Genomic DNA, 17,520 nt, shown 5'->3' with positions numbered 1-17,520 from the left:
AGATCGCTGGGAGAGCTACTAAACAGAAAAAGAAAGCTATAAGTAAATATATGATACTCATTTTGGTTTTCACCAACATTTTGTGTTGATTGTAGGTTTATTTGGCATTTTACTTTAAAGTATATTATTCCTGTTTTCTGTTTTTTGGGTTTTTTCCTTTTCTCCTTCCACCTCTTGTTCTGCTAGTTTAATTAATGAATACCTAACTATCTACTTTAAATACTATTTTTAGGAAGGTTTTCTTTGCCTAGTTTTCTGTTATCCAATGAAACTGTTAGTCTGGGTACTTTTGAATGTCTGTTTAAAAAAATGTTTTACTGATGTTTTAAAAAAATAACATTTTTAAAACATTTCACATATAAGCGAAATCACATGGTATTTGTCTTTGACTTTTTTCACTTAGTAAATATCTTCTAGGTCCATTCATCCGTGAAACTAATGTAAGACTATATGAGAATTATATTCAGTTTAAAAGGAAGAAAACCCTGATCCGATTGCCAAATACTAAATGTACTGTTGTGGAGGGTATTATTTTTTAAATATATTGCCTTGAAAGGACTCTCAAGTGATAGGCCTGTAGTCATATTATGTTGGAGTATGTGCATCGAACCACTTTGTGAAGCTTAAGGAACAAACACCAGATTTACGAGATATTCTGACTTCATTCTGATGTGCTTCTTTTCTGACCTGCCACCTCGTTTCATTTACTCTCCCGCTACCTGAATGCGTGGGAATCCTTGACTCTCCTTGGAGACAAATAATTACTTCATAGTTAAGTTGGGGGTGGGTGAAGTCCTCAATAATACTGATTATCTTTAAATTTTATTATATGTAACTGTTCTTGTCAGCTGAGTTTACAGATACTTTGAGGCAATTGTGTGAATTGTCCTTCAGAATATTTAAATGTTGTATTGAAAATAGTTTTCTGTGTTACAATCTTCAACAACACTTCAGCATATTTTTAGTTAGCTGAGTTGCAATCTTATATTGCCATGCAGTTTGGTTTTCCGTGTTTGCGCTTATCGTTGTATTGGCTTTGGCATTATTAAGCAATGCTAATTTAAGACCCATGGAACAATAAAACGAAATCGACAATTGATAGACAAATAAATCTTTACCAAAAGATTAGTGTACCTATCAGTTAAACAAGTTATTCTATAAATATGTGAAAAAATGTGTTTTCCCCTGTCCTGCCTCTGTTAATTCCCTACTAAGGGCCCTCCCCTTCTCCACTCATACACACAGAGACACCAAGGGTTCGAGCTTGGAAATTGTGTAATGAGACATCATGAATTCTATTTTTGATTCAGGTTGAAATTTGAGAACATATTCTGCTATTTTTGGCAGGAGAACAAAATGGTTAAGAGACTGAGCTTTGTGACCAGATTGCTTAGGTTCGAATCTTGGTTCTATCCGTTAGTAGCTTTGTGACCTTGGACAAATTACTTAATCTCCTCATGCTGTATAAAAATGGGAGTAGTAATAAGGTGATTGTGAGGATTAAATTAGTTGTAGTAAAGCACTTAGAACAGTGTTTTGGATCATAGTAAGTGATCGATTAATGTTAATGATTGTTCTTAATAAATGTTATCTTAACACCATTACAGTAGTGCCCCTTATTCATAGCTGGTACATCCTGAGACCCCCTTTGGAGCCTGAAAACGCAGATGGTACTGAACCCTATGTATATTCTGCCTTTTCCTGTACATACATACTGATGATAAGTTTAATTTATAAATTAGGCACAGAAGGGTATTATACTGTGCTCACCATTTTGCTGTTGTGATATGATAAAATGCCTACGTGATGAGATAAAGTGAGGTGAATGATGTAGAGATTGTGACGTTAGGCTACTATAGATCTTCTGATGATGAGATAAAAGGAGGATCATCTGCTTCCTGACTTCGGTTGCCCCGTGGATAGCTGAAGGGGCCGAAAGCAAAGCTGCAGATAAGGGGAGACGGCTGTAGTTGGATAGTGCATTTTTAAGCTTAAACTCATATGTTGCATCAAGGTGGAAGGAATGCCACGTTTTTTTAAGCTTTGGAAATGACAGATACTTCTTTGTAGTTTTGTAACCTTTGAGTATCCCATATTCTCATGGCTTTTCTGTTCTTTTTCCTCTGGTGGTTGGTGCATCCATATTCTGCATCGTCCACATTCTTAACCACAAGTAGAAGCAGTTTACATATTTTATTTATTTTTAATCTGTACTGTTGGCTACCAAAATAAAAAAAAAAAAGCTTATAGATTACACATAATGAATGCAAGGATAACAATAATAAAGGCACCAAAAGAATTTGGCTCCAGGTTATTATTTTAGTTTTATTAAAATGGTGCAGATGAACATACTTGAAATTAGTTTGAATGACTATCATATATTTGATACTGGTATGTGAAGCCTGTGGAGAACTTATGCACGGATTTATAATACCAGGAGTATCTTCTATAATTTTAATGTAAATCTACGTATAATTAATTGTTAACCAAATCATTTTGGTTTATACAGTAGTTACTGTATTCCTTTAGCTCTTAAAAATGTTAATAAAAGTAAAGTCAAAATGGAAAGTGCTGTCATTTATTGCTTGGCTATTATTTTGAGAAAATCTGACAAACAGATGGAGACAAAAAGTAGTATTGATGTAATACCCCTTTGTACTAGGCTGATTGAGGTGTATTTCAGGTGTTTCAAAGGGAGAGCCATTTGGCTTTAAGCTTTTCTGCAGAGTTACCAATTTATATAAAAGCCGAGAAAGCTAGAAAATTTTAATTTACTGGTTGCCTAAAATATTATGGAAATGCTGTTTGCTGATCTACATCCTTCACTAGACTGGTAAACTCAGTGAAGGCAAAACATGTCTTTTATGGAATACGTCCCTGGTGTTTGATGAGCACCTTGGTACAGAGTAGGACCTGGAAAAAAAAATCTGAGAAAGGAATGAATGTTTAGTTTAGGTAATAAGTGAAAGGCATAGATGTCCCCCCACCCCCACCCCCGACCCCACCACGTCCCCGTAAAAGAATTTGTAAATAGAGAAAATTGTAAACCCTATGTGCTTTTATGTTTTGGGGCAAGATCAGCAGTACCGTATCATCTAAGCTGCCGGTTTTAAGCAAGGGAGTGAATATGCCACTTTAATTTTTATTCTCTTGGATTGGTGTTATTGACAGGAATTCAAGTTATTGACAGGAATAACAGCATTGAGTTTTGCGTGTAAATACCCAGTGGGATGGTCCTGGGTAAACCTCATGGGACCTAAGAGCAGGCACTGTGGTGAGACTTCATGAGAGACCGTGACCAAAGCTTGGAAAGCTTGTCTGTTTCAGCCAGCATAGGGCAGTGCTTGTCTGTGGCAAGCCAGCTGTACCTCTGTCTCTGATTGAATGTATGGTGTCAGCAAGTGGAAACCACTAGTTTTATGGAAGTTCTTGGGATTTGTACAATATCAAGCATTATTCTCGGTATTTTACATGCATTTGTTTTAATTAATCTGAGGTTTCCCCCCCATAACTTCTACTTGTAAGTTTATTATTTTTTCTATCATTTTAATTTGTTTTACATTGTTGTGTTAGTTTGGGGTATATAGCATAGTGGTTCAGCAATACTGTAACATCACCAGGTGCTCATTACAGCAAATGCACTCCATAACCCTGATCCCCTGTTTAACCCAGTCCCCCACACCTCTCAGCTCTCTGGTAACGATCAATTTGTTTTCTGTAGTTAAGAGTCAGGCTCTTGGTTGCTCTCTCTCTTTTTCTCTTTGCTTGTTTGTTTTGTTTCTTAAATTCCATGTATGAGTGAAATTCTATGGTATTTTTCTTTCTCTGACTGATTTTTTTTTTTGCTTCCCATTATTGTCTTTAGCTCCATCCATGTCATTGCAAATGGCAAATTTTCATTCTTTTTTATGTCTGAATGATATTCTGTTATGCGTACATGTATACACACACATTATATAAAGTATATATTATGTGTGTGTATTGACACCATATCTTATTTTATCCATTCACCAATCAGTGGACACTTGGGTTGCTTCCATAATTTGGCTGTTGTAAATGATGCTACTGTAAACATAGGCGTGAATGTATCCCTTTGAAATAGTGTTTTTGTGTTCTTTGGGTTAGTACTCAGTAGTGAGATTGCTGGACCATAGGGTAGTTCTATTTTTAAGTTTTTGAGGGACCCCTGTACTGTTTCCACAACGGCTGCAGCAGTTTGCATTCCCAGCATCAGTGCAAGATGGTTCTTTTTTGTCACATCCTTGCCAACACCATTGTTTCCTGTGTGGTTGATTTTAGCCATTCTCACAGGTGTGAGATGATCTGAGTTTTATTGTTCCTATTTTGTAGATGAGGAAATTGAGGCTCAGGGAGGTTGAATAATTTACCAAAGGTCACATGCCAAAAAGTGGCAGTCCAGACTCAACCCACAGCCTGTATTCTATCCTGTGGTGTACTTCTTCCTAGCAGCTTCAGAAATAGTAGAATTCAAATATTGAGTACTTCTACGTATTGACTGTGAAGTTAATAGGAATATATTTTGTGACACTTCTAATCTTTTTGGTTTTTTCCTCAGGGATAATCTATTTTGAAATTTTGTTTTTATGTATCATTCCCCTGATTTTCAGAAACTCTTTAGGAAGGATTTAATCCTATTTTCTGGTAGAAAACTATATAGTTGAGCATATTAGAAGTTTTAAAGAAGCAATTTTTGGAAAAGAAAGTGACTTTTGGTAGTTTTCCCATTGATGTTGCAGAGGAGCCATGTGGAGAGCCCTGGGAAAAAATGTTTTTTATGTTAGAGGGAATGGGTTCACCTTCAAACAACAGAGGTGGCAGTCAGCTGGTTTCCAGTGTAGCAGATGAAAACATGTAAGTCATTAAAAAAGAAGAGTGTTTTGTGCATAATTAGGTACTTGATATATTATTGTGGAGTGATCGTTTTTAAAGTGGTAAATGAAGTTCACCTTTGGGAGTCTTTGTGAGTGGTCGTTGTAGGTGACACTCTGGAAATTTGTCTCGTCAACATCCATTAGCTGTTCACTGGGAGCTTCCCTGTCATAAACAGGTGGGCACTGGGTAGCCATGCTTGTGTTTCTGTTTCCCACTCCCACCCTTTAGCCAGAAATGTTGATGAGTGAAATGTCTACAGTTGATCAAAGCCAGGTTAGTTGAATATTGTCTATTCTGGGAATTTTCATTGAGATTCTCGTTAGAGCTCTTTGCTTGAAATGAAAGGATGTGCCCTTAAGGGATCAGATGGCCGTTCTCGGGCTGCTAGTAACTGTGACCAGATGGCATCAACCGCTTTTGCAGTCTGTGCAGTGCCTTACTCAGATCCTGCAGAACTCCAGAAGATAGTTTAACTCTTCTCACAGGATTAGAGGCCGAAAGAGGTGAAGTAACCTCTGCAGTCCCCCCTTTGTAACCGATGACTGCGGTAATTATGAACGCGTATCGCACCGGACATTCACATTGAACTACGCAAATCATTCTCCTCAGAGTATAGGTTTTGAATTTAAAATCTGATCAATCTGCAGTAAATTTTCACTTTTTTAATTTTGTTTTTAACTTTTATTTACCAAATATATTTGACCATAGTCTGGTTTTTAAGAGATGTTCCTGTAACTGCTTGGGGCTCTGCAATGTTTTATGGAACATGATTTATGGAATGTTGTTAGAGAGGCGTATTGTATAGTTGTAAACGTAAGTAGAATTTCATAACATTTTTACATTCTTTTCATATACATTATAAATTTTTCTGTTGTCTCTACTTTATTTCTTATGGTTAACATATATTTTAATTACTTAGTTAATATATGATATTTTTGGAAAGGTTTAAAGGTACAGATAGTCTTGAAAAAAAAATTAAAGGCACCTGGTTCTGTCCATCTGGAGACCACCCTGTGGACAGTGTGGGCACATCTTGTAGATCATTCTTCATGCAGTTACATACACGTTCACATGTGTTCTAGAACATGAATCATATTAGACGTGATGCTTCATAATTAGCATTTTCTTCAGCAACTCCACCCTGTCCTGTCATTTCACTAAGTAATTGAGCTTTATAATGTCTAAGACTTTGTGCTGGGCGATAGGAAGGCACGTTTATAAAGGACTTTTCAAGGCAGTATGGATAACAGTATGCAAAGATGCATTTTCTTGATTGGGGGGGTGCTTTGACTTTTATTCTTAGGAAAGATGTCACTACTGTCCCAACACTTGCAAAGAGATCAAATTAATAACAGTTTTTTGGTTCCCATACTAACGTGGCTGTGGTGGACAGTGACATAACATCAAGTACAAGCATGGTTCCTGACAACCTGTATTAATGATCTTGTTGAATACTTGGCTTTCTGACAACCTTTAGCATAGGTATAGTTGTGTTTTCAACTTTTCATCATGGCTGCTTTTAAGTAGTAATTATCCATCACTCAGTGCCAGCATTGCCCACCTCCTTCCAGTGCCCTCACTCCTCCATGGCTCTTCTTCCCCCTTCTGCATGCCATATAATTTCGGGAGCATAGTCCAGATGTAATTTCATCTGTAAATATTTTATTATGTTTTCCTAAAATAGCAGGGCTCTTAATGTTGTGGTGTTTATGCTTTTCTTTATAACATAAAGAAACATATAGAAACATAAAGAAATTTTCTTTATGTTTTCAAATATTTATCAGTGTTTATAGTACCCCCTTGTGTCACAAATGTCTTTTTAGGAAAATTGGGTGGCATCCAAGTGAGGGGTGTATACATTGTAGTTAATTGATAGATTGCTTAAGACATTCTGTCCCTCAGCCCCATTTTGCCTTCTTGAAGTTTGTTTGTCGAGGGACTGACTTATTCTAAATAATTCCTATGGATTTTGCTGATTGCATGGTGGTGTTTACCACTGATCTCTGTCCTCTGTATTTTTTGGTAGATTGGTAGAGAGAAAGGTTTAATCAGATTCAGATCTCTTGCTTTCCCTACCTCATTTCCTTTCTTCTTTTTGAAAGAGTATTTCACAAGTAGTGTGGTGATGGTGGGTTTTTTAGTCCCTTTACTTCAGTAGGAGTTGGAAAATAGTTGTATCTTATTTCATTAATATTAGCTAGATTCACTTTTATAGGAAAGGCTAGATAAATGCTCTCACTAGTTTTAAAATAGCTGGTTCTGGGGCGCCTGGGTGGCGCAGTCGGTTGAGCGTCCGACTTCAGCCAGGTCATGATCTCGCGGTCCGTGAGTTCGAGCCCCGCGTCAGGCTCTGGGCCGATGGCTCGGGGCCTGGAGCCTGTTTCCGATTCTGTGTCTCCCTCTCTCTGCCCCTCCCCCGTTCATGCTCTGTCTCTCTCTGTCCCAAAAATAAATAAAAAAACGTTGAAAAAAAAATTAAAAAAAAAAATAGCTGGTTCCTAGGAATCCTTTAAAGGTACAGAATGAGGGTTTTTTGTTTGTTTGTTTCCTTTTTGAATATCATTATGAATGCATAAGCTGTTTTGATGTGTTTCAGTTCGCTGCAGTTAGTGTTTTTTAATGAGCATGTTGTTTGGCCATTGGGGCCTCCTCAAGTTCACTTCTAAGCCCTTCTGACACTACCCAGTGGTTGGGGCAAGTAACTTTGCTTTCTCGTGTGATAATGATAGTCCAGTGTCATCTTGGAAAATTCCTCCCCAGAGTTGGAACCAGCCATTTCTTTAATTACTTCTAGTGAAAAATGGTACGTAGAGATGGCGTTCTGGACTTCAGTGATACTCTATTTGTAGACCTTTTCAGAACAGAGCTAGGAGGTACATACATACATACACACATTCGAGAGTATAGATGTATACAAGGTCATTCTCATCTAAAATGAAGGCTACAGTATTTTAATTAATTCATGTTATATGTTTATTTTCTTTCCACTGAAAATCCTGGTTCCTAAAGACACATTCATTTGCTTTATTCTAAAGTATATGCAAGTCTCAGAATAACTATACAGTCAAGACTATCAATAATATAGTCAGTGAAAACAGTTTTCCCCATGCCATATTATTTTTAGGGTATAATCCACTAGAGATTAAAATTACTGTCACTTAAAAACTAAGTTTTCCATTGTATAATATTTATGTCATTATAGGGGTCCACATTTAAACTCATTTGGACTTGGCTTTCTTGTTTTAATAATTGCATAAGTTATTTTTCTGTTACTTGTAAAATATTGACTTGGCTCCAAAGTCAAATCTACAAGTAGGGACTTTTCAGAGAAATCTGGCTGTTATCTCTGTTGCCTTTATGTATTCTTGCTCCTTGCTATTCAGATAAATTTTTTATATTAGTTTTCAGTGTATCTTCACATTTCTTTTTAAACGTGAACAGTTATATAGTATGACAAATGTGTATGCCTATATGTGTAATGTCTCACTCTCTTCAGAGGTAGTTGTATATACTGCACTCTAATACACCTTTATTTTTTTTATTTAATACTGTATTGTTGAGATCACTTGGTGGGCGTATATAGAAAGAGTCCTTTTAATAACTTTATCATATTCCATTGTTCGGATATACCATAAATTATTCTAACATTCCCCCATTAATGGACATTCAGGTTGCTTCTAGGCTTTTGCTGTTACACTTAGGGAGAGTGCTGCATTGAATAGTTTTTATATACATCTTTACATGTCCTTGCTAGTTTATCTTCAGGATAGAGTTCTAGAAGTGTGATATGTAATTTTGTTAGCTAGTGCTGAGTTCCTCTGTCTCTAGGGGTGGTTCTCATTTTGCATTACCATCAGCGGTATTTGAGAGTACCAGTTTCCCAGCAGATTCACCAACATAGTGTTAAACTTTTATATTTCATGCAGGAGATTGAACATCTGTTAAAGGGAGTTTTAAAGAAAGTATTCTAGGGGCACCTAGGTGGCTCGGCCGGTTGAGCATCCTACTCTTGATTTCAGCTCAGGGTCATGGGATCGGGCTCCATGCTGAGTGTGGAGCCTACTTGATATTCTTTCTCTCTTTCTCTTTCTCCTCCTCATCTCTTTCTCTGACACTCCCTCTGCCTCTCTCCCCCACTCACGCTCTCTCTCTCTCTCTCAAATAAAAAATAAACTGTTTCCCTAAGTGTGTGTGTGTGTGTGTGTGTGTGTGTGTGTGTGTGTGTGTGTGTGTATAAAAGGTCATTGCTGTTATGAGTTTCCAAATTAGTCATTTCTTTGCAATACATTTTTTATGTTCCCTTCCAACCCATTTATAAATAGTTATTAAGCATAGTTGAAAAAGAATAACTGGTGTTTAGGTACATTATAATTTTAACAGACTTGTTTGTGTCTAAGAAATTAATCACTATTTAAAATGTTTTCAAGAGAAGTGCTGTGATTTTCTATTAGTTTACATAGCCTTTTCTAGCTGTGCTTCTTCTTCTGAACCACAGAACATAGAAGTTCTTCAGTTTCACCTAGAGTGATTCATAATGAGTACCATAGATGTGTAGGAGAGAAGTCGGTTACATGTAATTTTTGTCTTGGACCAGGCATTACAGACTTGATTCTCTTGTGGAATCCTTAGTTGGGAAAGTCTGTTCCCTTAGAGGAGTGGGTTTTTCTACTTTATATCCATCCCTGCCTTACTCCCCCTTCCCGAGCCCCCCTTCTTACTGGTACCTTTGACTTGATGTATTAGAAAGTAGGGCCTTATACAGATTCTCCCTTAATCTTCTAAATCTTACAAATTGCATTCTTACAAAGTTTCATGAATCTGGTTTGAATAATAGCATTTAGCTATGAAAACAGATCAGTTGCTTTAGAAGAATGATTATGAAAATTAGAGTATTATGTAATCTGGTTTAGAAGGAACTTTATTAAAGCTATGAAGTTCAACCACCCTTGTGGTAGTTAATTTTGTGATACTTTATTCCTGTATTGCAAATGGTGGTTACTCAATTTTTTTTAACTTTTTTTTTTTTTTTTTTAGTTTTTATTTATTCTGGGTGAGAGAGAGAGAGAGAGAGAGAGCATGAGTGGGGTAGGGGCAGAGAAGGAGAGAGAGAGAGCAGAGCACAGAGCCCGTTGTGGGGCTGGATCCTAGAAACTGTGAGATTGTGACCTGAGCCGAAATCAAGAGTTGGACGCTTAACTGACTGAGCTACCCAGGTGACCTGTAACTCAATTTTTGTTACCTCCTTTCATAGTTAATTTAATACCTTCTCAAGCAGCAGATATTTTTCAGTGCTTACGATTTTTGTCCTCAAGGAGCTTTCATCTGTGTGAGACTGATACATTGACAGTGAATTAATACACAGTGTGGTAAATGCTCCAGTCAGTAGATGTTACACATTGTGCTGTGGGGGGTCAAGGGAAGTATACAGTGTGTTCTTTTGCAGGTTGAAGGTTTTAGGAAAAGCTAGAGAGGATTGGACTGTAGCAGGAACTTACAAGGCAGTTGAGAGGAAAATTCAGTTGCCTTGAATTTACAAGGCGGCAGGATCAGCCTGGGTATGTTGTCACGTTATACTTGGCCCAATGCAGTGGAAGTTAGGAGGTGTGGCGGGAGAGGCAGTGTAGATATTGGAGATAAGGCTGAGAGCTGAGGATAGAGGGACTTGAATACTAATTTTTTTAAAGTTTTGAAAGCGGCACATTGGCGCTCATGTTTTTAAGGTAAGAAGTTAATTATATGTTTCTTGTTCTAAAAGAGATAACTGGACAGTAGTACAAGGGCTAGGTGGAAGGGGGAAGAGTTGTAAGGTCAAAACAAAAGGACCAAGTCTGTTAGAAAGTGCCTCCTTGTGTTGAAATAAAATTGGCATCTTTGAAACGTAGATCCTCTGATCTTAATTAAACAAGTATGATCTCTAAACCGTAGAGCCTTTGCCGTAATGAGATGGTAATACTTCTGTCTTAAACATGTCCTACTCTAGCTATAACCTTTTAACTTTAGCCTTTTTTTTTTTCTTTTAATGTTACGGTATTTGGCCTTGAATTCAACCTCAAAGTGATTGATAGGTTTCTTTTTAAAGAGTAAAGAAGGCTTGCTTTCTGGAAGAGTTAAACTACTGTTTTTCAAATAATCTGCCATAAAAGACCATTACAAAAAAATTCAAATCCATCATAGACCAATCCTTTTGTAAACTGTAATGAAATTATCAGATAAATAGATTTGAAAAAGACAAATTCAGTCCTGTTTAAAACTTTTTATATCAACAGATAAAAATTATCCAGTTGGAATGCTGTAAAAGTTTGTAAACACACTTGGTTTCTATACGTGCTGGCTATACTTCCTGCAGGACCGGTTTAAATACCTAAGCTTGTGACATAATCTGCTGGTTTTTCAGAACTGTAAACCAGCTCCATGGTGTTTTCTCCCTCTCTGCTTTGTTCTTCTCATTCTCTTGGTTTTGCTGTGTGTGCTTTTAAAATAAAATTCATCTTAGAATATTGACTTTCCACTTTTCTGGTTACATGTTTATTATGGACTCAAGTGGCTTAGTGTTACTTTAAGATAGAAAAGTATAAAACAGTGCAGTAAAAATCATAGGCTTCTTTTGGATTGGGTAGTATCTCAAGACATTTACAGAATAGAGATGCTGCTTTGCCACATTAATTGTTTAAGAAAGATTGGGAGGATTTAAAATTTGTTTATTTAAGGTACAGTTTTATTAAAATTGGTGAGACACTCTTTGAGGAGGAAAAAGATGGATCCAGTGAGAATAAACCTTTGTTTTCTTTAGTAAAGTAACACATTGTGTAACCTGTAAAACTTAAGCTAATTACTCGCCATAGATCTAATACCAAGATGAGTTAATTGTCCATGTCTAATGAAATGAGATATGAGTTTCAGTGAGAAGGGAGAGTCCGTTTTATCACTAGATGCCGTTAATGAGCCTTTTAAAATTAAGTCTTGATTGGATTGCAGTCAATTTAGTGAAGGAATATTTGAGCACCTTGTAGTTGTGTTGTATAGAACAGATTTTCTTTTCAGAGGATTCAGTCCCTGTTGACAGAATTAGTAGTGGAACGTTGCTTATGTGTATATCATTTATGCTGCATCAGTTGATACTCTTTTTCAGAAATCCTTTAACAAGAAACTTTGATTGGAAAATTTTTTCTGTCATATTAACAACAAATTATTGGGCAGTTTCATAAGCCTAGTGAGCCATCCTGTTCTGTCCTACTAGTTTTATTTTTCCATTTACTCCAGTTATGAGAGAGAATGATATAAAGAAATTGTTACTCTTTTGATTTTAAAACATGTTAACCTTTTATATCTAATTGTTAACTCTTCTGCTTTGAAAGACAGGTATAATTGTTAACTTTATTTATTTATTGTCACAAATCATCATACCAGGATGATATCACAGCCTGTGGGTCCAAAAAATTGAAACTGTGAATCTCAGATTATAGAAATAATTTTTTATTTTGTGAATTACTTGTTACTTAGAAGAAGGTAAATAGAAATTGTAGCAGTTAGACATGTTCTGTAAAGGTCTATAAGGTTGGGGGGCTTTTTAGTTTATTTATTTATTTTTTTTTTTTGAGAGAGAATGTGAGCAGGGAAGGGGTAGAGAGAGAGGGAGAGAGAGAGAGAGAGAGAATCCCAGGCTCCACCCTGTTAGTGTGGAGTCCGATGTGGGGCTCGAACTCACAAACTGTAATACCATGACCTGAGCCGAAACCAAGAGTCGAGTACGTAACTGAGCCACAGAGGCTCCCTGAGGCCTATGGGTAAGTTTTGTGTAATTTCATCTTTGTAACTAATAAGATTAATTTCTGACTGATTAACTTGTGTTCATTTAAATTATGAAATTATGTCTTGGGCATTTTTGATTGCTTTTTTAAAAAGATATTTGTTTATTTTTGAGAGACAGAGACTGAATGTGAGTGGGCGAGGGCCAGAGAGAGGGAGGCACATAATCCAAAGCAGGCTCCAGGCTCTGAGCTCTCAGCACCAAGCCCGAAGCAGGGCTCAAACCCACGAGTGATGAGAGCATGACGTGTGTTTTCACTCATATGTGGAACTTGAGAAACTTAACAGAAGACCATGGGGGAAGGGAATAGGAAAAATAGTTTCAAACGAGAGAGGGAGGCAAACCCATAAGAGACTCTTAAATAAGAGAACAAACTTGGGTTGATGGTGGGTGAGGGAGAGGGGGAAATGGGTGATGGACATTGAGGGGGGGGGGCACTTGTCGGGATGAGCACTGGGTGTTGTATGTAAGTGATGAATCATGGGAATGTACCCCAAAACCAAGAGCACACTGTACACACTGTATGTTAGCTAACTTGACAATAAAATATATTAAAAATAAATAAATACATAATGAAAAAAATTAGTTAAAATATGCATTTAAAATTTTTGGTAAATGGCAGTTTGCAACAGTGTTTTCACTGACAAATTGTTCATTTCCTTTGGCCATTTCTCTTCTCTTGTTTTTATTCATTGTGTTGTTTTTAAATCAAAAAGATACCTGTTATAAGAAATTAAACAAAATGGAATTCTGAACAATGAAAATACAAAAATTTAAAATATTATGAAATTATAGAATGATAGACAATTGAGTAATTGGAAGTATCCTTGTACTTGAAGATGTGTGATATGATCAAGCTGTTGCATTAAAGTGTTTTAAGACCTTTAAAATTTAAGAGGTCACAACTTTAAAAGAAGTCACAAGAAGTAAAAGCAAAAATACATAAGCATATTTATTGCAAAAAAAAATTGTTTCTTAATTATGAAAGCCTTTCATATTATAAAAAATATTAGACAATTTAGTTGTGTTTTTAGTCATCTTTCCCTTTTGGAGGCAAGTGTTACATTTATATGTTGATGCATATTTTGAGACCATATGTTTTGGTAAACTAATATATTTTACTTAAGAGTATTCTATCTGTCTGTGACCGTAAAATCTCACATACATGTTAAAAACGAATTGTTTTTACTATGAAAATGTTGTGAAGAACATCTGCACGTAGGATAAATTGGTAGAAGTATAATTGGTTGGTTAAAAATGTTTTTTTACCAAAATTGTCTTCTATTTGAAATTTTAAGCACTCTCAACAGGAAGTGAAAATGCTTGTGTAATGTATCTTCTCCAAAATTGGGGGACAGAAATACACTCTATTAATTTACACATTTTTGGTTAGTGATGTTAAATCTGTTAATATATATGTTTGCACTTTGATGTTTGCCTGTCATTGCTACTACCCCAAACCACTATTTTGTGTTTTTTTTTATTTTTTATATTTTTAAATTTTTTTTTTTTTAACGTTTATTTATTTTTGAGACAGACAGAGAGAGAGAGAGAGAGAGGGAGACACAGAACCGGAAGCAGGCTCCAGGCTCTGAGCCATCAGCCCAGAGCCCGACGCGGGGCTCGAACTCACGGTCCGTGAGATCGTGACCTGAGCTGAAGTCGGATGCTCAACCGACTGAGCCACCCAGGCGCCCCTGTATTTTCTTTTAATTATCATTTTGAAAAAAATCCAAATTTTATACCTAGCAAAAACTTGTAAGAGCAGTACAGAATTTGGGAGAGCAGTTAATCCTGTATACCCTTCACCTAGATTTGCCAGATTTGTTACCATTTTGTACATCTTTGTGGGCTCCTGGGTATTCTCTCCCTCTGTGTCTATATATATTCACTTACATACATACACATGGTTAATGCCTGTTATTTTCGGATTGTGTATTTGTGAGTTCACCTACTTGCCAAAATTTACTAGCGATTCCAAAATTAATACTTGTGGCATATTCACAGTTTTTCGTGGACTTAACGCAGAGCAGCAAAAACAAATTTGTAAGTCATGTAGCGCTCTTGTTTCCAGCCGAAGTTGAGTAAAACAACGCTAGTCGTCTTGTTTCTTGCTAATGCTTTCCTTAAGTGTTCTTTTCACTGTCTACTTAGTGCTATGGTTTTTGCTTAGTTGGGTTTTGGTGGTGATTTTGATGTTAAAAATGACTCCAAAGCAAATTGCTGTCTATGTTTCTAAGCACACATGGTGTTTGTCTTCCTTCAGGAGTGAGTTGCAGTGTTGTTGGCCGTGAGATCAGTGTTAATGAATTAACAGTATATATTTAAAATGTGTCTTTAAACGTAAACATGCATAAAACAGGATTACATTTCCATTGACTAGTGAAACTGTTGTGACCAGAGGCTCACAGTAGCATAACCCTGTGTTTCCCTTAGGAGCAATGGTTCAGTATTCTCTAATTCAGTGTTCACGGTGACTTTATAGATGAATAATGAGAATTGACCTTATGTGTATGCACTCACGTGTGTAGGTATAAACTAATTATTACCTTTTCATTTGCTGAATCATTTGAGAGTTAAGTTGCAGTTGCTGTGACCCCTCATCCCTATCTTAGAATGCAGTTCTTAGAACAAGGACATCCATTTACATCATTAAGGTCTCTTTCTTCAAATCTAGCAAATTTAATACTGCTTCAATATTATGTTCTTTGACAGACATTCTAAACTCAAATTTCTCCAATTTTCCATTCATTTAAATTCTTTCTGTCCCAGAAACCACTTCAGATCACACATGACATTTGTCTCTCTAGACCTCTAATTTGAAACAGCTACTCAACCTTTCATTGTCTTTCATGATTTGGATTTGTTTCATTGTTTTCCCATGATCAATTTCAGGTCATTTATCTTTGGCAGGAATGTTTTTAAAAAGTGATGTGTCCTTAGCACGCCCGCGTTAGTTACACAGTGTTAGTTTACCCCGTTTTGATGATATTAACATTGATGGTGTAGTTAAATGATGTCAATCGTATTTTTTCACTGTAGAGGTACTTTTTCCCCTTTCAAATTAATAACTAATTTCCGGGTAACACTTTGAAACTTTGTAAATATCTTCTTGTCAACAAGGTTTTGCCCCGTCGTCTTAATAGCATTGGTTACTGACTCTTGTCCACGTGCGTTATTACTATAATACAGTGTGTGCAAAATTGTTGTTTTTCTAACTTTGTCTTTTGCTTCATATTTATTAGTTGACATTCACCTGTATCGAAGATACTCATTTCTGATAGATTAAGATCTCATTCTCTGTTACATATATGCTATGTATGTAATACCGGAGAATATAGGATATATATCCCTCCTACTCCTCTTGTTGGCTTTAGAATTTACTTCTCTCAGTTGGAATCTCCCCTGCATTCCAGCTTGCTTACTTAACACCTTGACTCCTTTGGTGGAGGGGAGAGCCAGTGGTGACTGGAATGGCTGACATTGCTGGTGGAGGAAGTGGCAGTGGAAGTGATGTTAAGGCTGCAGAGCATGAAGCTCTTGCCTGATTGAGGTGCTCTGTATTCCCTCCCTCCATGCGAATTCATCCTTTTAATCCTCAAACGGTCCCTTGGAGTAGCTACTCTTTTCATTCTAATTTTATCCTTGAGGTCACGGAGGGTGAGGATGTTAAGAACCTTCCCTTAACCCCAGCTAGTGAGTTGCTTAGTCAGGATTTGAACCCAGGCTGGTTTGAGTGCATGGGTTTGGTTACTACACTGTACTTGTTCTCTGTAGCCTTCTGATGCCCTTGTATCTTCTGTTCCTGTCTGTCTCCCTCAAGCAACCATAGTGAATTTTTAAAATAATCCTGCAGTGTATGTTCATGTACTTAATTGAGAGATCTTAACTGTGGCTAACAGGCCCACCATGATCTTGTCCCGCTGTCTTCCAGGCCTCTCCTCTGTTGGCTGCCTCTGTGACCGAGCGCCTGTCTTTTCATTCTGTGAACATGCTGATGCTGTCTGTCATTGCAGAGTTTGGTTTTGTACACTCTCTGGAATACTCTCCCCCCAACGCTATGTAACCTGATCCCCATTTCATTTCACATTTCTGTCCAATTTCACTTTTTCTTAGAGACCTCCTATAACCACTCTGCTCAGATACATCAAACTTTGATGTCCCTCCACTGTCCTTTTATCCTTTTGCCTCCTGCATTTTTCGTCATATCCATCATTGCTTTTGAGATACTTTATGTGTTCATTATGTCTGTCTGCCTTCTAGAGGGGTGTGTTCCATGAGCGCAGAGTGCTGTCTGTCTTGTTCGCTTTGTTCACCTCCCTGTCCTCAGGGGGGTGGGCTGTAAGTGCCTGCCACATAGTTGGTACTCGGGAAGTATGTGCTGAAGGAGTGTGTGCCTACAGGGTCCTGTACAAGTTGAGCACCAAACAGTGCCCAGATGTCATGATGGCTATGCAGTTTGTCATCTGCACCAGGACACTGTGAAGATGACAGGAGATATTATCACTAATTAGACCTAAACGATAAATACAGCCTGCCTTTCAATATTTAATTAATTAGGTAATTTTTTATTTAGAGGGCACAAGTGAGTGAGGGGCAGAGAGAGAGAGAGAGAGAGAGAGAGAGAGGGAAGCGAGGCTCACCGTGGGCTTGTGTTTTTACCTGAAGCAGGACCGGAGCTCACCCAGTGTGAGCCAAAGTCAGATGCTTAATGACTGAGCCACTCAGGCTCCCTTTAAATTTTCTTCTTTCTCCTCCTCCTCCCCCTCCTCCTCCTCCCCCTCCTCCTCCTCCTCCTCCTCCTCCTCCTCCTCCTCCTT

The 17,520-nt window shown here is 37.2% G+C and overlaps 1 protein-coding gene across 1 annotated transcript in view; it reads left to right on the top strand.

Annotated features, from left to right (window-relative positions):
- QKI (QKI, KH domain containing RNA binding) overlaps positions 1–17,520 on the top strand; it is a 110,046-nt gene that overhangs the window by 22,470 nt on the left and 70,056 nt on the right. The window lies entirely within an intron of this gene.

The sequence above is a fragment of the Herpailurus yagouaroundi genome, unplaced genomic scaffold (assembly GCF_014898765.1).
Source record: "Herpailurus yagouaroundi ecotype Mexico unplaced genomic scaffold, PumYag 198, whole genome shotgun sequence".
Taxonomy (NCBI): domain Eukaryota; kingdom Metazoa; phylum Chordata; class Mammalia; order Carnivora; family Felidae; genus Herpailurus; species Herpailurus yagouaroundi.
This window is presented reverse-complemented; position numbering and strand designations above follow the sequence as displayed.